Consider the following 14,777-nt stretch of genomic DNA (forward strand, 5'->3'; position numbering starts at 1 on the left):
TGGCATTTAAAAACAGTAGGAAATGTACAGATTATTTCAATAAATAATAATGGTAACAGGAAAACTAGCCAATAATTTACCTGGGGAACAGGTCATACCATATATAAAAATGCTAAAACTAAAATAAAAATATAATAAATAAAAGATTAATTTTTGTAATCCTGGGGCAGGGACAGGATCTTCTAACCCAACAATAAAATTGGGAAACAAGGACAACTTTGACTTTGTATACATGCTTCTCTAATTACATTAATTTTTCCTCCCAATAGGCATACATTTGAAGCGTAAAGCACCAGTAGGTAAAAACTATACATAAGAAGCGTAGGCTTAAAAAGTTGGATAGGGAAGCAACAATTTTGCTAAGAAAATATAAATATTTGGCAAACCTGACTCAGCAACCAGAGGAAAATCCAGGGAAGAAATTTAAAAAGATGAAATGATCGGAGGAGTAACTTCCTATAAAATTTCCATGCACAAACTTAGTTTGCCATGTTATAAAAACCCTTTCAGAACACAGAAAAAAGATGGAGGACTTCTGGCTCATTGATATGATCATATAAACACCCATGAGTATCCTGTCACAAAGTAGATGCAAATTCTATGCCAAAAACTCACCTATTCCTTTTCTCAAGAAATTCAGGACTAGAGGCAACAAATATGATCTTCGTTAAACGTGCTCAAGATTTTCTGACCAGGCCAACAAAACAGCCCTTGGTCAGCAAGGGCGTTTAAAAAGAAAAGATTTTTAACAGAAGAACCTCAAAAAAACTTGGACCTTACTTACCCCTTCCCACAATGGCAGAGGAAACTCACTTGAGAGCAAGAAAGGGCCTTGGGAAAAGAATAACCATAAAGACAGATAATATATATGTCCATGTGAAGAAAAAACTGGCATACTTATATCCTGAAAATTTTGTAAAGGGCAATTTGGCTACTTATGAAAATTAAAAAACGTACATATGCTGTCCTATTAATTCTACTTTTATGAATTTATCCCAGAGATACGTAATGACATGTGCAAGAATATATTCATTGAAGTACTGTTATGAAAGTGGACAAAATATGGTATGTTCATATTATGATTATGAAACCTTTTAAAATAATGAGGCAACTGTAAATAAATGGATATAAGATGATTTTTAAGGTAGTTAAGTGTAAAATGGGACACACCAATGTGGATAACATTCTAAGGAACTGTAAAAACAGACGCATTTGCTTAGATGGTTTCTGGAAGGATATATGAGACTATTACTAGTGATTGCCTCTGGGGAAGGGAACTGGGGGCCAGAGAAAGAAGGGCAACTTACTTTTTCATTGTATATACTCCTTTTGTTTTTTGTTTTTATTTTTTTTTACCATGACATGTATTACCTAGTCAAAAAAATAAATTCAAAGTTAAAACAACACAATAAACAAAAGCACTAGTAGAGGCCTTTAGAGACTGTGCTGCCCACTGACTGGGTGCTGGCAGCGCTACCATCTTAACACTAAGGGGTCTCCTCGCCTCCCCTGCCCAGCCCCCCTGCCTTTGAGTTCAAGGTCACACCCTAAACTGGCCATTTGCAGATGATACGACAGGCAATTTAGAAAACCCCAGAGAATCACCTTTGAAACTCCTCAGACCCAAGAAATACTTAGGGAAACTGCAGCTCCACACTGAAATAGCCCTCAGAACTCTAAGAACTGTCAGTACATAAATTCAGCGCCCTTCCCTATCCTGGCGATTCCACTTCTGATCTCGAACGGACATGCCTATGTGCCACGAGCACAGAAACACAGTTCACAAGGGTGTTCACAGAAGCACTGTTTACAACAGTAAAGAACAGGGGCGGGCAGAAGAACGCTAGAGCAGGTTCAATGGCAGAGACCACTGACAGGCCACTATGCAGCAGACGTGAAAATAACAACAGGTACACATTTTCCATACTATAAAAACCAATCGAAATAAAAGCAAACCAGAAAAGGAGGGGGAAAACCATTTTGCAACACAGATGACAGTTAACAGCTCTTAGAAAGCAGTAAGAAAAAAGTGGCTCAACATGAAAACAAAGAATATTAATACACAGTTCATAAAATTAGTGGTAAGAGCCAATATCTACATCAGAAATCAAAGAAATGTAAAATATTATGGTCAGCACCTTTTTTGCTTATCAAATGGGCAACTACTTCTGAATAAAAATCAGCGTTGGTGGGAATACAACTGTGAATCCTATTTCTGGATGTCACTTAAGCATATATTTAAAAAACATTAAAAATGCCTATTCCTTTTGAACCAGCAAGTCTCCATTTAAGAACAAAGACAGTCAAGCAGATAAAAATATAAGCCAAAAAAAAAAAAAAAAAAAAAAAGAAAGAAAGAAAGAAAAAGCTACAAAGTCAGCTGCCTACCACAACTAAGTCCTTGTACATACATCTAATCTCAAAGTTGCTGCAGTAGTGATGGCAAGTTACACCATGTCACCTGAGCAGCACATCTGGGAACGTGCTGTTATGCAGCGGTGGTCCTAACAAAGGGCAGATCCCTGCACAGCAACCAGAGGTAAAACCAGGGAAAGGAAACCCTGGTCAACATTCTCCTACAGGGCTACCTGGCCCCAGGTGCCCCTCAGGAGGCGCTGAGGGACGCAGCCCTCACCCCTGACTCATCCTGTCCTCCACTGGCAGCCCAAAGGGCAACTAGGAGTGAAGCCATGTGCTGCCAGGGCCCCATACTCACCTCACCCTCAGGAAGACCCAGGTAAACTCCTCCTGTGAAAGTGACTCTGGCCAATCAGAAGCATAACTGCTCTACCCACTTCGCCCCCATTTCCCCAGTCCAGCTTCTGCCTCCATGGCAACAGCCATGCCCACCACTGAAGAAAACAGAAGATATGTGTTTGGAGGTGGCTGAGAGGAGGAAAGCAACAGAAAGGAGTCATCCATGGATCCACAGGCTTCCCTGATACGACCTAAGGTGGTGTTGGGGTCGAGGGGGATGCCTGTCCAAGGACGGCCCAGAAAGGCCATCACAGAATTGTGATGTGCTGGAAGATGCACAGCCCAACAGAGAAAGAGAGCGCCTGTACTTCCTTACAAAGTCCCTGAGGCAAGGACCGTGTTGCCCTTCTCATCTCTGTATTCTTACCATCACCAGACTGGCACATAGAAGGTGTTCAATAACCTTTTTTTCTTTTTTTTTTTTGCACTTAGATGAGAGAACATTTAAATCCAATCTAGAAAAGTCTAAATAATAGCCCTTAACCATGAAAGGCTATTCCAGGAATACAAGGATGATACCCCATCAGAGTAGAGTGTCATATAAGAGATTAGAAGGGGAAGGGGATTCCATGAGCATTGTTACACTTTTAAAAGCATTTGCAAACTTCAACCTTTCCTTATATGTTCCCAGAAAGAGTAAGACTAGGAGACCATCTAAACACAATAAAGATTTCTCTTAAATGCAAGCAAGCATTAAACACTAAAGGTGGGGAAGGGAAGGGAAGTCATCCGCCATAACCACCATTTAGCACTATTTTGGAAGTCCTAGCTAATGCAACTGAAGAAAAAGTGAAAGGCAAAGATGTGGAAAAAGCATTATTTTGAACTGAAAAACCTTGTCAGTTAATATGGCAAGAAAAAAAATACCTCCAGAAATAGCAAAATAAACAAACCAATTCTCATTAATAAATTCAACAACGTATTTACAACTCCAAACAAAATTTTTTTAATGTATAGAAAGACACAGAGCAGGTCTTAAACAAATGAAGACGTGTTTTTCCATAGGACCGTGAAAACTGTTGTCAATTCTCCCTTGAACATAAATTAAAATTCAACAAAAAGGTGGGAGCTTTGAAAAACTAAGAATCCATTTCCTCCAGAAGAATAAATGTACAGAAATATCAAGATAATTCTGAACAAGAAGGTTTGTGTGTGGAAGGGGTGCGGGACTGCCTGTAAAGTTACCCAAACATATGAAAACATAAAGTACTCTTTCCACACAATGATAGGGGTGGGAGGACAAATACACTGATAGAACAAAATACAGTCCAGAAGCTGACTTGTGTGAAAGTATATACACATGTGAGAAGTCAGTTTATAGCAAAGGAAGATTTTTAAATTGAGAAAAGCATTAACTGCTTACATACAAACTAGGGACTTCCTTAGGTGTAAACGATAAAGGGTCATTTTAAGGGAAGTGACAAGAGGAGACAGCCAAGACTTCCACTTCTGACCAGCTATTCAAGTATGGATTTCTAAGAAGGTTGGAGCAGGCCTCTGTCTGACATTAGGAAAGACCAATAAAACTAGTGCTGGTATCTGGCCTCTCCCCAAGAAATTCTGTATTTCATCTCTAGAAGGCAAAGGCCACTAAGGCCAATGACAAACATACTCTGTTCTAGAAAAATAAATCACTGCACTCAAAAGACAGCATTCTTCCAAAGTTTCATTATGCATGTTTTATCTATTTTAAAATAGATAAAATCTTTAATAAAATGTCATGTAACATTGTCATGTTTCTAAGAAATTCTGTAGCTTTACTTTCTGATTACAAACATAAAAGGTAGCACAACATTCAAACATTACAGATTATCCAACATAGAAACTGCAAGTCACATCCATTGATCAAATTTGTTCCTATAACTAAACCTTTTAAGTCTATACATACAATATCTTGTTTTTACCAAAATGAGATCATACCAGGAGTTCTGTGTGTGTGTGTGTATTTAAACCTAGTAGTTTTTGATAGACATCTTTCCAACCAGTACATATAGATTTACATCATTTTTTCTAAAGGCCACATAGTCTTCCATTCTATGGATACACCAGTTTATATACACTTGATGGAAATGACCAACGTAAAAAAACATTTAAAAGCATTAAATGAAAATACTAGGGTATAAAACTGTATAGCATATGTGGCATTCTTATGCAAATATGCTTATTTATATGTACATAGAAAACGATGAGGATGTCCACACAATGGAATAAAACGCAGTTTTAGAAAGCAGAGTTACAGATGGAGACATCCTTATACGAAAGTTCTTGTAGATGCTATTAAAACAGCTGCACAACATTATGTACACACACAGAGAAACACACATATAATGGATCCTATGAACGTGATGGGCACTTGATATACACTCTCCAGATGGCATATCACGCCCTCCCCCAGAACCAAATATGACTGCTTAACACCCCACATACTTCACTCCGGTAGCCTGCGTTTGAAGCATTAATGAATTGGGCATGATCTCGTTTACATAAAATAAAACAAAAACCACACAGGTACTTAAATGTATGGAAGTATGTACAAACCGAACTAGAAGAAAACTTTCATAAAAATGTGTATAAAGGCCATTCGTGAAATGGGGAAAATCGAAAAACTAAATGATTAATAAAAGATACCTCATTTTGTATTTCAGCTTAGAATGTTAAGTTCACAATCAGAAAAAACCACTGAATATAAACCTGGAAGTGAGTTCAGCGGCTGCTTGTCTTTCCTCTTTCTGTGGTTACTGCGCATCAGCACCCCTCCCTGTGTGGCTCCCCCTGCTGCCCGGCAACCTGCAATGCTCCCGTGGAGTCCTCCACTCTCCACACCCTTCCGGCCAGAGCCCCTCTGCTGGGCTCCACACCCAGACCCTGACCTCATTGCCAGCTGTCCTCTTGGTATCATGTTCACACTGAATTCTGGCCAAGCGGCAAATCCCTCGATTCCTGGCCTGGAGCGGGGCTCTCACATACCCTAGTTACTGAAGCCCCCACATCTCCCTCTGAACTCTCTTTGGAGCAGGAATCCCAGCATGAGTCTAGCAGTAGCTAAGGGCAGGATTTTTTTTTATATGTATTATGTATTTAATTAAAATATAATACAATTATATGCGTATATCACAGATGTACATTGTATACGAAGATTGCATATGTGTGCACTGTAAGGATTATACACGTATTATACATGCACACACACATGTATGTACATATGTGTGGGAGGATGGAGGCATGGATCCAGATTGTGATAAGTGCTAAGGAGACAAGTAAAATGGGGATAGGGTTCACGTTTTATATAAAGTGAGCAAGGAAGGCCTCACTGAGATGACTGAGGGAGTGGGGGACTCAGCCCTACAGGCATCTGCACATGCCCCACAGCAGGTGCAGCACAACTGAGCGGGGGTGTGTCTGCCTTGGCCAAAGTGACGTGCACAGGGGCAGAGGAAGAGGAAGCCAGGGAGGAGAGGCGGAGGACAGAAAGCGTAGGCCTGGTTAGTTTCGGCAAGGACTTTGGCTTTTACTGGAGACAGTAAGGGTAGGATTTTAAAAGCCAAAGGTCTGACCACATTCAGAGTACAGGGGTGAAGATGGGGACACACAGGGACCCAGCCAGATCCTGGTCTTAGGGGCCAAAGGAGGCCACTGACTCCAAGGGAAGGGAAGGAGAGGAGACAAACAAGGGCAGCTGGTCAGTAAAGGGTCCACCTGGTGTGGAGGACCTTACGGGGTTCCAGTGGTTCTTCAACCTCCAAAGACCTGTTCTTAAATACACGGGACACCTAAAAGTGAAACATATGTGTCGTAAGCACTGTGTGCAGAGTAAGTTTCTGGCACGAGCTGGACTGTCTCCAATCACAGGGCAGTGGCACTGCCTGCTGGACAACAGCTGCCACTGTGGTCCATGTGGAGGTATTTATGCCATTCTCTGCATATCTTATAGCCCTTTACTTCTATTTCATAAAAATGCGTAGAAAACAAAAGCATGGTCTCACAATTAATTTATATGAAACAAAAATGAAATTCATCAGGCATCTCTGCCACAAGTGGGGGGGGGGGGCATCCTTAGCCTCAATCAAAGGATCAGTGGGTCAAGTGTTCAAGTGAACTAGGAGGAACTCAACTATCGGTGGCTGGAAATGTGGCTGGGACGTGTGAGGAGAGGTAAAGCAATTCTGTGCTTCCCCTCCCCGCTCCGGTGTAACCTCGGGCTCCCCACATCCCACCAGGAGGGAGAGAAGCTCGTTGGTGTCTTCTTCAAGCCCGTTTCTACTTACTTACTTCAGTGCCTCATCACAGTACACCTAGATTCAGTCCTTCTCTCCTTCTACCTACCTCATTAAAGGGGGCTGGAATTGAGAACTTTAAAGGCAGCAATCGAGGAAGTTACTTTCTTTGCTTCTCAGGGACAGCAGGGTGTGTGGTCTCTTCTCTCCTCTCGTTTGCTCCATTCTCCCGCCTCTTTCTGCAGACCGACATTCTCTACTTCAGCATGCACGCGGAGGAAAGTGCTGGCCCAGCCCGGGCCTACCTCACCTCCTGGGTTAGGTACCCACTACTGGCAGATGGGCCAGCCTGTGCCTCCGTTCACCCCAGCTCCAAGACTATGAGTGCACACTGGCTCGATGCCTTCAGGGTGTGGTTCTCAAACCTGTGGGTGCTGGAGAGAAATGCACCTGCCTTTCCAGGGGTGAATATTTATGAGGTCTGTGGCTCCCCGGGAAACAGCCTTTCCAGGAAGCACCCTGGGAGATGTACTTTGAGAACCACTGCTCTAAGCCAAGGTGTCCAGCCTGGTTCACTCAACCAAGAACAGGTACATGTGGACAACAGAGGCTGTTTGGGTAACAATTTTACAGGGCAATGTGACCATGAAGTAAATGACCACTACCCCTATGATACCAGCTACGATTCCACCCTCTGGTCTCTCAGGTAGCTCCTGTCAGATAACCACCATGTCGCCCTGGGCTTACCTCCATCATATAAACTTAGCACTTACCACTCTGTAGCAAAATTTCCTTATTGTTGTCCATTCTTGAGGAGTTTGCCCAAAAATTTCAAAATAGAGGAAACAGTATCTAAGAGTTTAAATTTATGGTCAGCCCCCACATGATTCAAGAAAAATAGAGTTAAAGAGACAAAACATCTTCTGTGCCAATAGAACGTATCTGACTGTATTTTTACATCAGTAACTGGCTGATCAGATTTTTTTTTAAAGGGTGAGGGCATGAAAAAGCAGACCACAAAGCATGGTTCATTTAACCATCTACTGGAGAGCGCAACTACTCTGGTCAGACCTAATGTGAATGGAGACTGGGGAGGGCAGGGGCTACAGACAAGTCCTAGCAAGAGCTTCACTACAAGCCAATGGTATCCCCAGGCAACCTTACAGGCCAGTGCTATCAAAGCTTGTCCACATCCTCCCATTCCGATTCCATACTCACCCAGCAACCTTCTCCCATGTAGGTCTGCCTACAGGGAGAGAATGTGCTGATCAAGCACACTTCTGAGTACCCGGGTCCCTCCGGCAGTGCTCTCCCACTGTGACTCCATTACCAAAATTCAGAAAACAGGAACATCAAATTTAGTCTCACTATTTTCAACATAAACCAATAATTCATTATGGCTTAGCTTCGTTCATGTGGATCTACCAATGTAAGATGAGTCCTCAGGTGAAGTAAGGCTTCTGAGCCTCCAAAGGCTTGAGCACCAGACACTAGCCTGCTGCCCAGAACATTAATAATGCCAGGAACAAACCAACCCACCCTCAGGGGCCCACTGGGACAGCGTGTTAGTCTTTCCCTGGGTGGTAATACACCATTAGCATGGACGTCTATCATGGTAAATAAGCATGTTTTTTTACTCTCCACTTAACTGGAGTTCTCATCCACAGACACTGAGACCAGGGATTACATCACTCACTTCGGAGACCCCAAGTCTAGCATAATCGTGTCCCGGATCAGGCACAGTATCAATGCTTGCTGATAGAATAAGCAATATTTGGCTATTTTACTCACTTCCTCCCATGATATGATTCACTGAATCTGGTCTGAATCAGTCAGCAAACCATGAACAAAGAGTGCAAACCCCACTGAGTCCCTTTCTTCAGCACCTCTCTCAAGTCCATCCAATTCACTTATTCTCCTTCTATGACCCTAACCCAAGCCACCATCTCTCACCCAGACCTGAGGTGGTCTTCCTGGACCCACTTTTTATACCCTCCCCTTCTGAACCCTGCAACTAGATGATATTTTTAAAACACAAATCTGATTATCACGGTGCTGCCAAGGTAAGTACCCCAATGGCTTCCCATGGTGCTTCAGATCAAGCCCAATTACTTACCATGGATTATAATGCAGCCCCCCTTTACCTTTCTCCCACCTCAAACATCACTCTTGTCTTTCCTTTGTTCTAGGCTTCCAGCCTAGACTAGATCCCGGACTTCCATCTCCCTTAAGACTACTCTTCTCACGACACACTACCATCCACCATGCTTCAGGGCTCAGCCTTAGTGTCCCCCACTTTCTCAAGGAGACCCTTTACAGCCTCTCCCAGTTTAAGTTAACTGTCTGTAGTGAATGTTCTCTCAAAGGCACGAATTACACAATTATTTTTTTCAATGTCTTTCATTACCCAAGAGACTATGAGCTCCAGGAAAACACTTCCTTTCCCACTTGGGGCCATGTTTGACAGATGAATCAATGAATTTCTCATGCTTCTTTAAACATCCAAAGCGAAAGAAAGGGCAGGCCTGAAGGAGCAGCTGAGTGATAGGAAAGAGTTAGGACACCAAAAAGGATGACATGAGACCAAGGAGAACTGGTGAACACACGATTCACCAGAAGAGCCCGTGCATTCTCAGAGCGCACAAACGGTACTCATGTGGCCATATGGAATGCGAGTGCAGGAGGAAAGTGTCAGGCTGAGGAGGAAGGATGTGCTCACTCCAAGGATGGGCATGGCATTGTGAGAAGGGGATTCAGCTCACCTGGACACAGCCACCTAGTGTTTGCACCTAGTCCCTCTTCCTCCTGCCAGTCATCTTGGAGAAGGGTAGAGCTAGGGAAGGAAAAGAAAACATGAGACACCAAATTTACTTTCCAGTTACTGGATTTCCCAGGATGGAAATGACCCCACACGGCTGCATCTTTACCCCCCACAGCAGCAGATGTGAAATGAGACAAAGGAAGAACAACTTTCTCTCCCAGAGTGGAAGAGCCATTGGCACTGCTTCCTGGGGTGTATATTATACCTGGGGCTGTAATCACAGCCTTTTCCCACTGAGGTTATATCAATGGGTGTGCAAGCCAATCTCTGAGTGTCTTAGAACATTCTCTAATAAGTAGAGCAAAATAGTAAAGGGCATGGGGCTTGGAATTGAGAAATCAACAAGACCCCAATTTCCCACATATTAGCTATGTTGCACTGGCCATCACTCTAAAGGCAAAGGACAGACATTGAAGGTAGAAACTAGAGAGAAAAAATGGCTAAGAAGGTAGTATTATTATTTACTGCTAATTACGTGGCTCGTACGGTGCTTAACACCTTACTTTTAGCATCTCTGTTTATTCTCACTACATTAATTTTCTACTTATGTCACAAAAAAGAAGCAGAGGCTCAATTTCAGAATTCATGGCAATTAAAGATCAACTAAGGTCATTTTGTAAAACAGTATATCCACATTTTCCATGGAAACCTTGTGGAATAATGATACAGGCACCTCTTAGCTGAGCTGAAACTCTAGTTCTGCCATGTACTGCCAGTGATGCAATGCCAGAAATTTTACCATGCTGTACACCTAAGTAACACGAAGAAACTAACTTATGTTAGGACCTCAGTGCTATTAGCATCATTACCAGTAGATAATGGTACCATCACTTAACCTTACACAACATCTGAGGTTGTCAACCCGATCCCCGTGGACGACACTACTGTGCCTCAGAGCATCCGTTCAATCAACCGGAGGCCCCTGAGGGAAGCACCTTCAGGACTATGGCTCTGGTTTACGTCAACACATTCAGTCAGCGGCGGGTGTATAAGGAGGTTCCTCCCCCCACACTCTCCCCCCTCTTCCTCGCCCCTCCCCGTTGCGGCCGCCCCACCTGCCAGCCCGTCCTGCGGCCCATCACTTCCCACGCCGCGCCTCGCTCATAACCCTCCACCGCTCCGCGCGCTCCAGGCCGTCCACAGGCTTGAGGCGTTTCCCTCCACTGCCCCTCCTGCCGCCCTCAGAGCCTCCCACCCTGAGGTCTTGCAGATACAGCCTCCCGCGCCTCCTCACTTAGGATCCCGCCCTTCCCCAGAGCTACTGAAACTCCCACTTTCCTACGAGACCCCGGCTGGGTGCCATCAAACCCTGTCCCACCGCCCCCGGGACAAGCCTCTGCCTCCCTCCGGGGAACACCGCGCCAGCGCGCGGCCGCCGCGGAGATGGCGGGGCGGGCCGTCTCCCAGGATGCCACAGGCAGGCCGCCCCGCAGCTTCTCGGGCACCCAACATGGAGCACGCGCAGCAAGCAAACGCAGCAGGCAGGCCTCTGCAGCTCCGCCCTCGGGCCCGCCCCCTGCAGCGGGCCCAAAGTTGTTCACGATAGCGCTTGCGCAGTAAGCCTCGGCCGCCCCCTGTCGGCCGGCAGAGGATTAGGTGGGCCGGGCTCTGCAGCCCCTCCCCCGGCCCTTCCCCTGAGGTCAGCCCCGCTGTTATTCAAGATGGCGCCTGTGCAGTAAGCTTCGGCTGCCACCCCAGGCCAAAATACACAGCGCTACACAGGAAATGGCCTGTAGTCCCCCAACAGTCAAAGCAGAAAAGCGCCTCCCTTGGGCCCACCCCCTGCAGCCAGCCACGCAGTCATTTCAAGACGGCACCTACACCGCATGCCTCAGCCGCCACCTGTCAGTCCACAATCAGCACTAGAGTGGGGAGAGCTCTGCAGCCCCTCCCCCGGCCCGCCCCCTGTAGCCAGCCCAGTTGTCATTCAAGATGGCGCCTGCGCAGTATGCCTCAGCCGCCACCTGTCGGCCAACAAACAGCGCTGGAGTGGGCAGGGCTCTGCAGCCCCTCCCCTGGCCCGCCCCTGCAGCTCCGCCCTCATTCACGACAGCGCCTGCACAATCAGCCTTGGCGCCACCTGTCGGCCAACAAACAGCACTAGAGTGGGCAGGGCTCTGCAGCCCCTCCCCCGGCCCGCCCCTGAAGCTCCGCCCTCATTCATGACAGCGCCTGCGCAACCAGCCTTGGCGCCACCTGTCAGTCCACACGCACAGCGTCAGAGTAGGCAGGGCTCTGCAGCGCTGTCAGTCCCCAGAGACGGCCCGCGGCGCCCCCCCCCCCCCCCCCACTCCTCAACCTAGCCGACAGGGCACCTGCGAAGCACAGCTGGGCTCCACCCCCGCCGCAGCCAAAAGAGGCAGCCGGAAACACCCCAGGGTGAAAAGAGTCCAGGCAGGCAACGGCAGGGGACGGGGCGATGCTCTGCACCCCCCCCCCCCGGGGCCATCCACGGAGAAACAGCAGGCACAACGACAGCCCGGACCCCTGCCCCTCAGGACACGCAGCTACGCAGTGACAGCAGTGTCGGCAAACTCTGGGCCACATGGACCCGCCGATAAAACAGACCCCCGTCCCCAGGCAGAGCTCAGGCCCCACTCCAGTCAGGCCGGCACATCGCGGCACGCGTCCGCGGCAAGGTCCACGGCCAGCAAAGAAGGTGTGAGGCAGCAGGACCCCGCAGCCCTCGTCCCCGCGAAGAGCACAGGGGGCCGCGGCCCTCAGCCCCACCCCGAGGCCAGCAAGACGAGCCCGCGCCTGCGCAGCACGCCACAGCTGCCCCCGCCAAAGGGCACCGCGGCAGGCGGGGCGCGACCAGACCAGACCTTCCCTTGAGGCCCGCAATCGCCCCAGCCCTTGGTCCAGCCCCACTCCGCCCCAGCCAATCAGGAAGGCGCCTGCGCAGCCCCTCTCAGCGGCCCCATCAAGGGTGGCGCCGCGGTGGGCAGGGCCACAGCCCGCCCCGCCCAGGGAAAGCACCCCGCAGGCACGCCCGCCCTCGGCCCCACCCCCGGCTCCTCCCGCGGCCACTGCGGCAAGCAAGCCCCGCCCCCAAGGACCGGCAAGGATGCAGGGGCGGCCGGAGGAGAGCGGCCCGTCTGGGACCCCGTGGGATGGGGTGTCCTCTGCAGACCCCAGACCACCGAGGAAAGCGGGCGGCGCCCTGAGCCTTCCCGCGCTCGTCAGGGACGGCCGCCGCTTCTCCGGCACCCACCCCAGCGGACTGCGGTGACAGGAGCCCGCGGCCGTCCCGCCCCCGCCCAGGACGGCCAGCCGTCCCTGTCCCCCCACGTCCAGGAAAGGTGGCACGGGAGCCCCCACCCCAGACTCCGGCCGGCTGCGCAAGATGGCGCCGCTGCGGCAAGCACGGCAGCCCCCCGCCCGATGACCGGGGTCCTGGACCCGCGGCGTCCCATCCCCGCGCACCGTCCAGACGCGGAGGTGCGGGCCGGGTCGGCCAGACTCACCTCACCTCACAGCACCGCCCCGCCCCGGGCCGACGGCTCAGCCACGGCGCAGCCGCGCACGGTCTAGTGCCCCCACACGACCCCAGGCGCCCGGCAGCGCCACCAGCCCAGGGTGGACATGTCCGCTCCTCCACCTCAGCCTCGTCCTCCCGCGGCTCCCGGAGTCTGCACCGAGCCCCGGCCCGCGACTCCTTGTCAGGCTCTCTGCAGAGGCGGGGCCCCGGTGCGGGCCAATCAGCGGTGGCGCTGCGCACCCAGGGCCCCCTTCACCACGCCCCCGAGCCCTGCCAATCGGGCCCCGGTTGCCATGGCGACGGCTTGGCGCGAAGGCAGCAGGTTGACGTCAACCGAGCCTAAGCGAGGGGCCCTGAGGAAGGGTCTGGAGGGGGGGGGTTGCGACCCCCAAACAAAGACCGGGGGTGACGCGCAGAAAGGCCCACTAACGACTCCCAAACGCAAAACTTATGAAGAAAAAGAAAACAAACAAACCATACATTTGTCTAAGAAAAGGAAAATCCGGCAGGCAAAAACATGTATGTTGAAGTTAAAGACAAATGAGAAAGTGGGAGACGAGACTTTTCCGCCGGGACACATGAAAGACTCGGGGCTACCTTCCTTAATAAACAAAGACCTCTCGGAAACCGATACGGTAGAGACCAAACCGAGCCAGAAAAACGGGCAGAAAGGGAGGAAACTGGCAATTCATAGGAAAATACAAATGGCTGACAGACCTTCGGGACAAAACTCACGACCCGACTCCCAGAGAAACGTAAACTCTGAGCCCGGCCCAGCGCGGTCTAGCGGACGCTCTCCGCGGGCGGCCTCGCATGCTGCCGAGACAGGTTGGGTCGGTCTACCCCGCGGTCCACTCAGACCGTCGGCCGCGCAGGGCGCACACACAGGCGCGAGGAAACCCGTGTGCGGCGGGAAACGACGAGGAAGCGAGGCTCAGGACGAATGACGGCCGAGGACGCGATAGAGTTTGTCCAATACTCAAGTGGCCGAAGTTTGTAGACACGACCCGGTAAGTGTTTTCATTTGTTTGTTTGTTAAGGATAAACACACACGCAGGTAAAACCTCTGGGAAAGTGTACAAGAAATTGTTGGCCGGTTACCTCTAGGGAAAAGGGATGAGGGGAAGGAAGACGGAGGAGGGATCTTTCCCATCTCCAGTCCATACTGTTTGACTCTCCTGGCCAGAAATATGTATTTCTTTCCCAGTAGTAGAATCGATGAATTACGAGAAGCTCACTGATGTACTCTTTGATCCAACTATTTCCATTCTCCAGGAATAAAGCAAAGGAACTAAGCAGAGAGGGGCGAAAGATTATATGCAGGCATATTCACCGGGCATCATTTTTTACTAAAAAAAAATGTACTCTGCAAAAGAATTAAATTGTATTCTGGCAAAGCCATACATTGAAATGTTATGTGGCCAATTAAAATGTAAGATTTTAATTTTAAAGGAAAAGATTCATAAGATACAATTAATTACAAAAAAGCAGGTTACCTAAGAGC

General features: G+C 48.5%; 1 protein-coding gene across 15 annotated transcripts in view; it reads right to left on the reverse strand.

The window, feature by feature from the left end:
• PEG3 (paternally expressed 3) overlaps window positions 1–13,433 on the reverse strand; it is a 31,469-nt gene extending 18,036 nt beyond the window's left edge. For 9 of the 15 annotated variants that reach the window (XM_057719557.1, XM_057719546.1, XM_057719544.1 and 6 more), the window contains exons 1-2: window positions 13,260–13,433; window positions 9,734–9,804 (exon numbers count right to left, since the gene is read on the reverse strand). The gene's annotated coding sequence lies outside the window, so the exon portion shown is untranslated. Of the gene's footprint in view, window positions 1–7,080; window positions 8,907–9,733; window positions 9,805–10,633; window positions 10,791–10,847; window positions 11,214–11,613; window positions 11,685–13,259 lie in introns of those variants that run through there. The other 6 variants (XM_057719553.1, XM_057719552.1, XM_057719548.1 and 3 more) reach the window with 5 other exon arrangements.
• Between the last annotated feature and the right edge of the window lie 1,344 nt (window positions 13,434–14,777).

This window comes from Hippopotamus amphibius, unplaced genomic scaffold, assembly GCF_030028045.1.
Source record: "Hippopotamus amphibius kiboko isolate mHipAmp2 unplaced genomic scaffold, mHipAmp2.hap2 H_1, whole genome shotgun sequence".
Taxonomy (NCBI): domain Eukaryota; kingdom Metazoa; phylum Chordata; class Mammalia; order Artiodactyla; family Hippopotamidae; genus Hippopotamus; species Hippopotamus amphibius.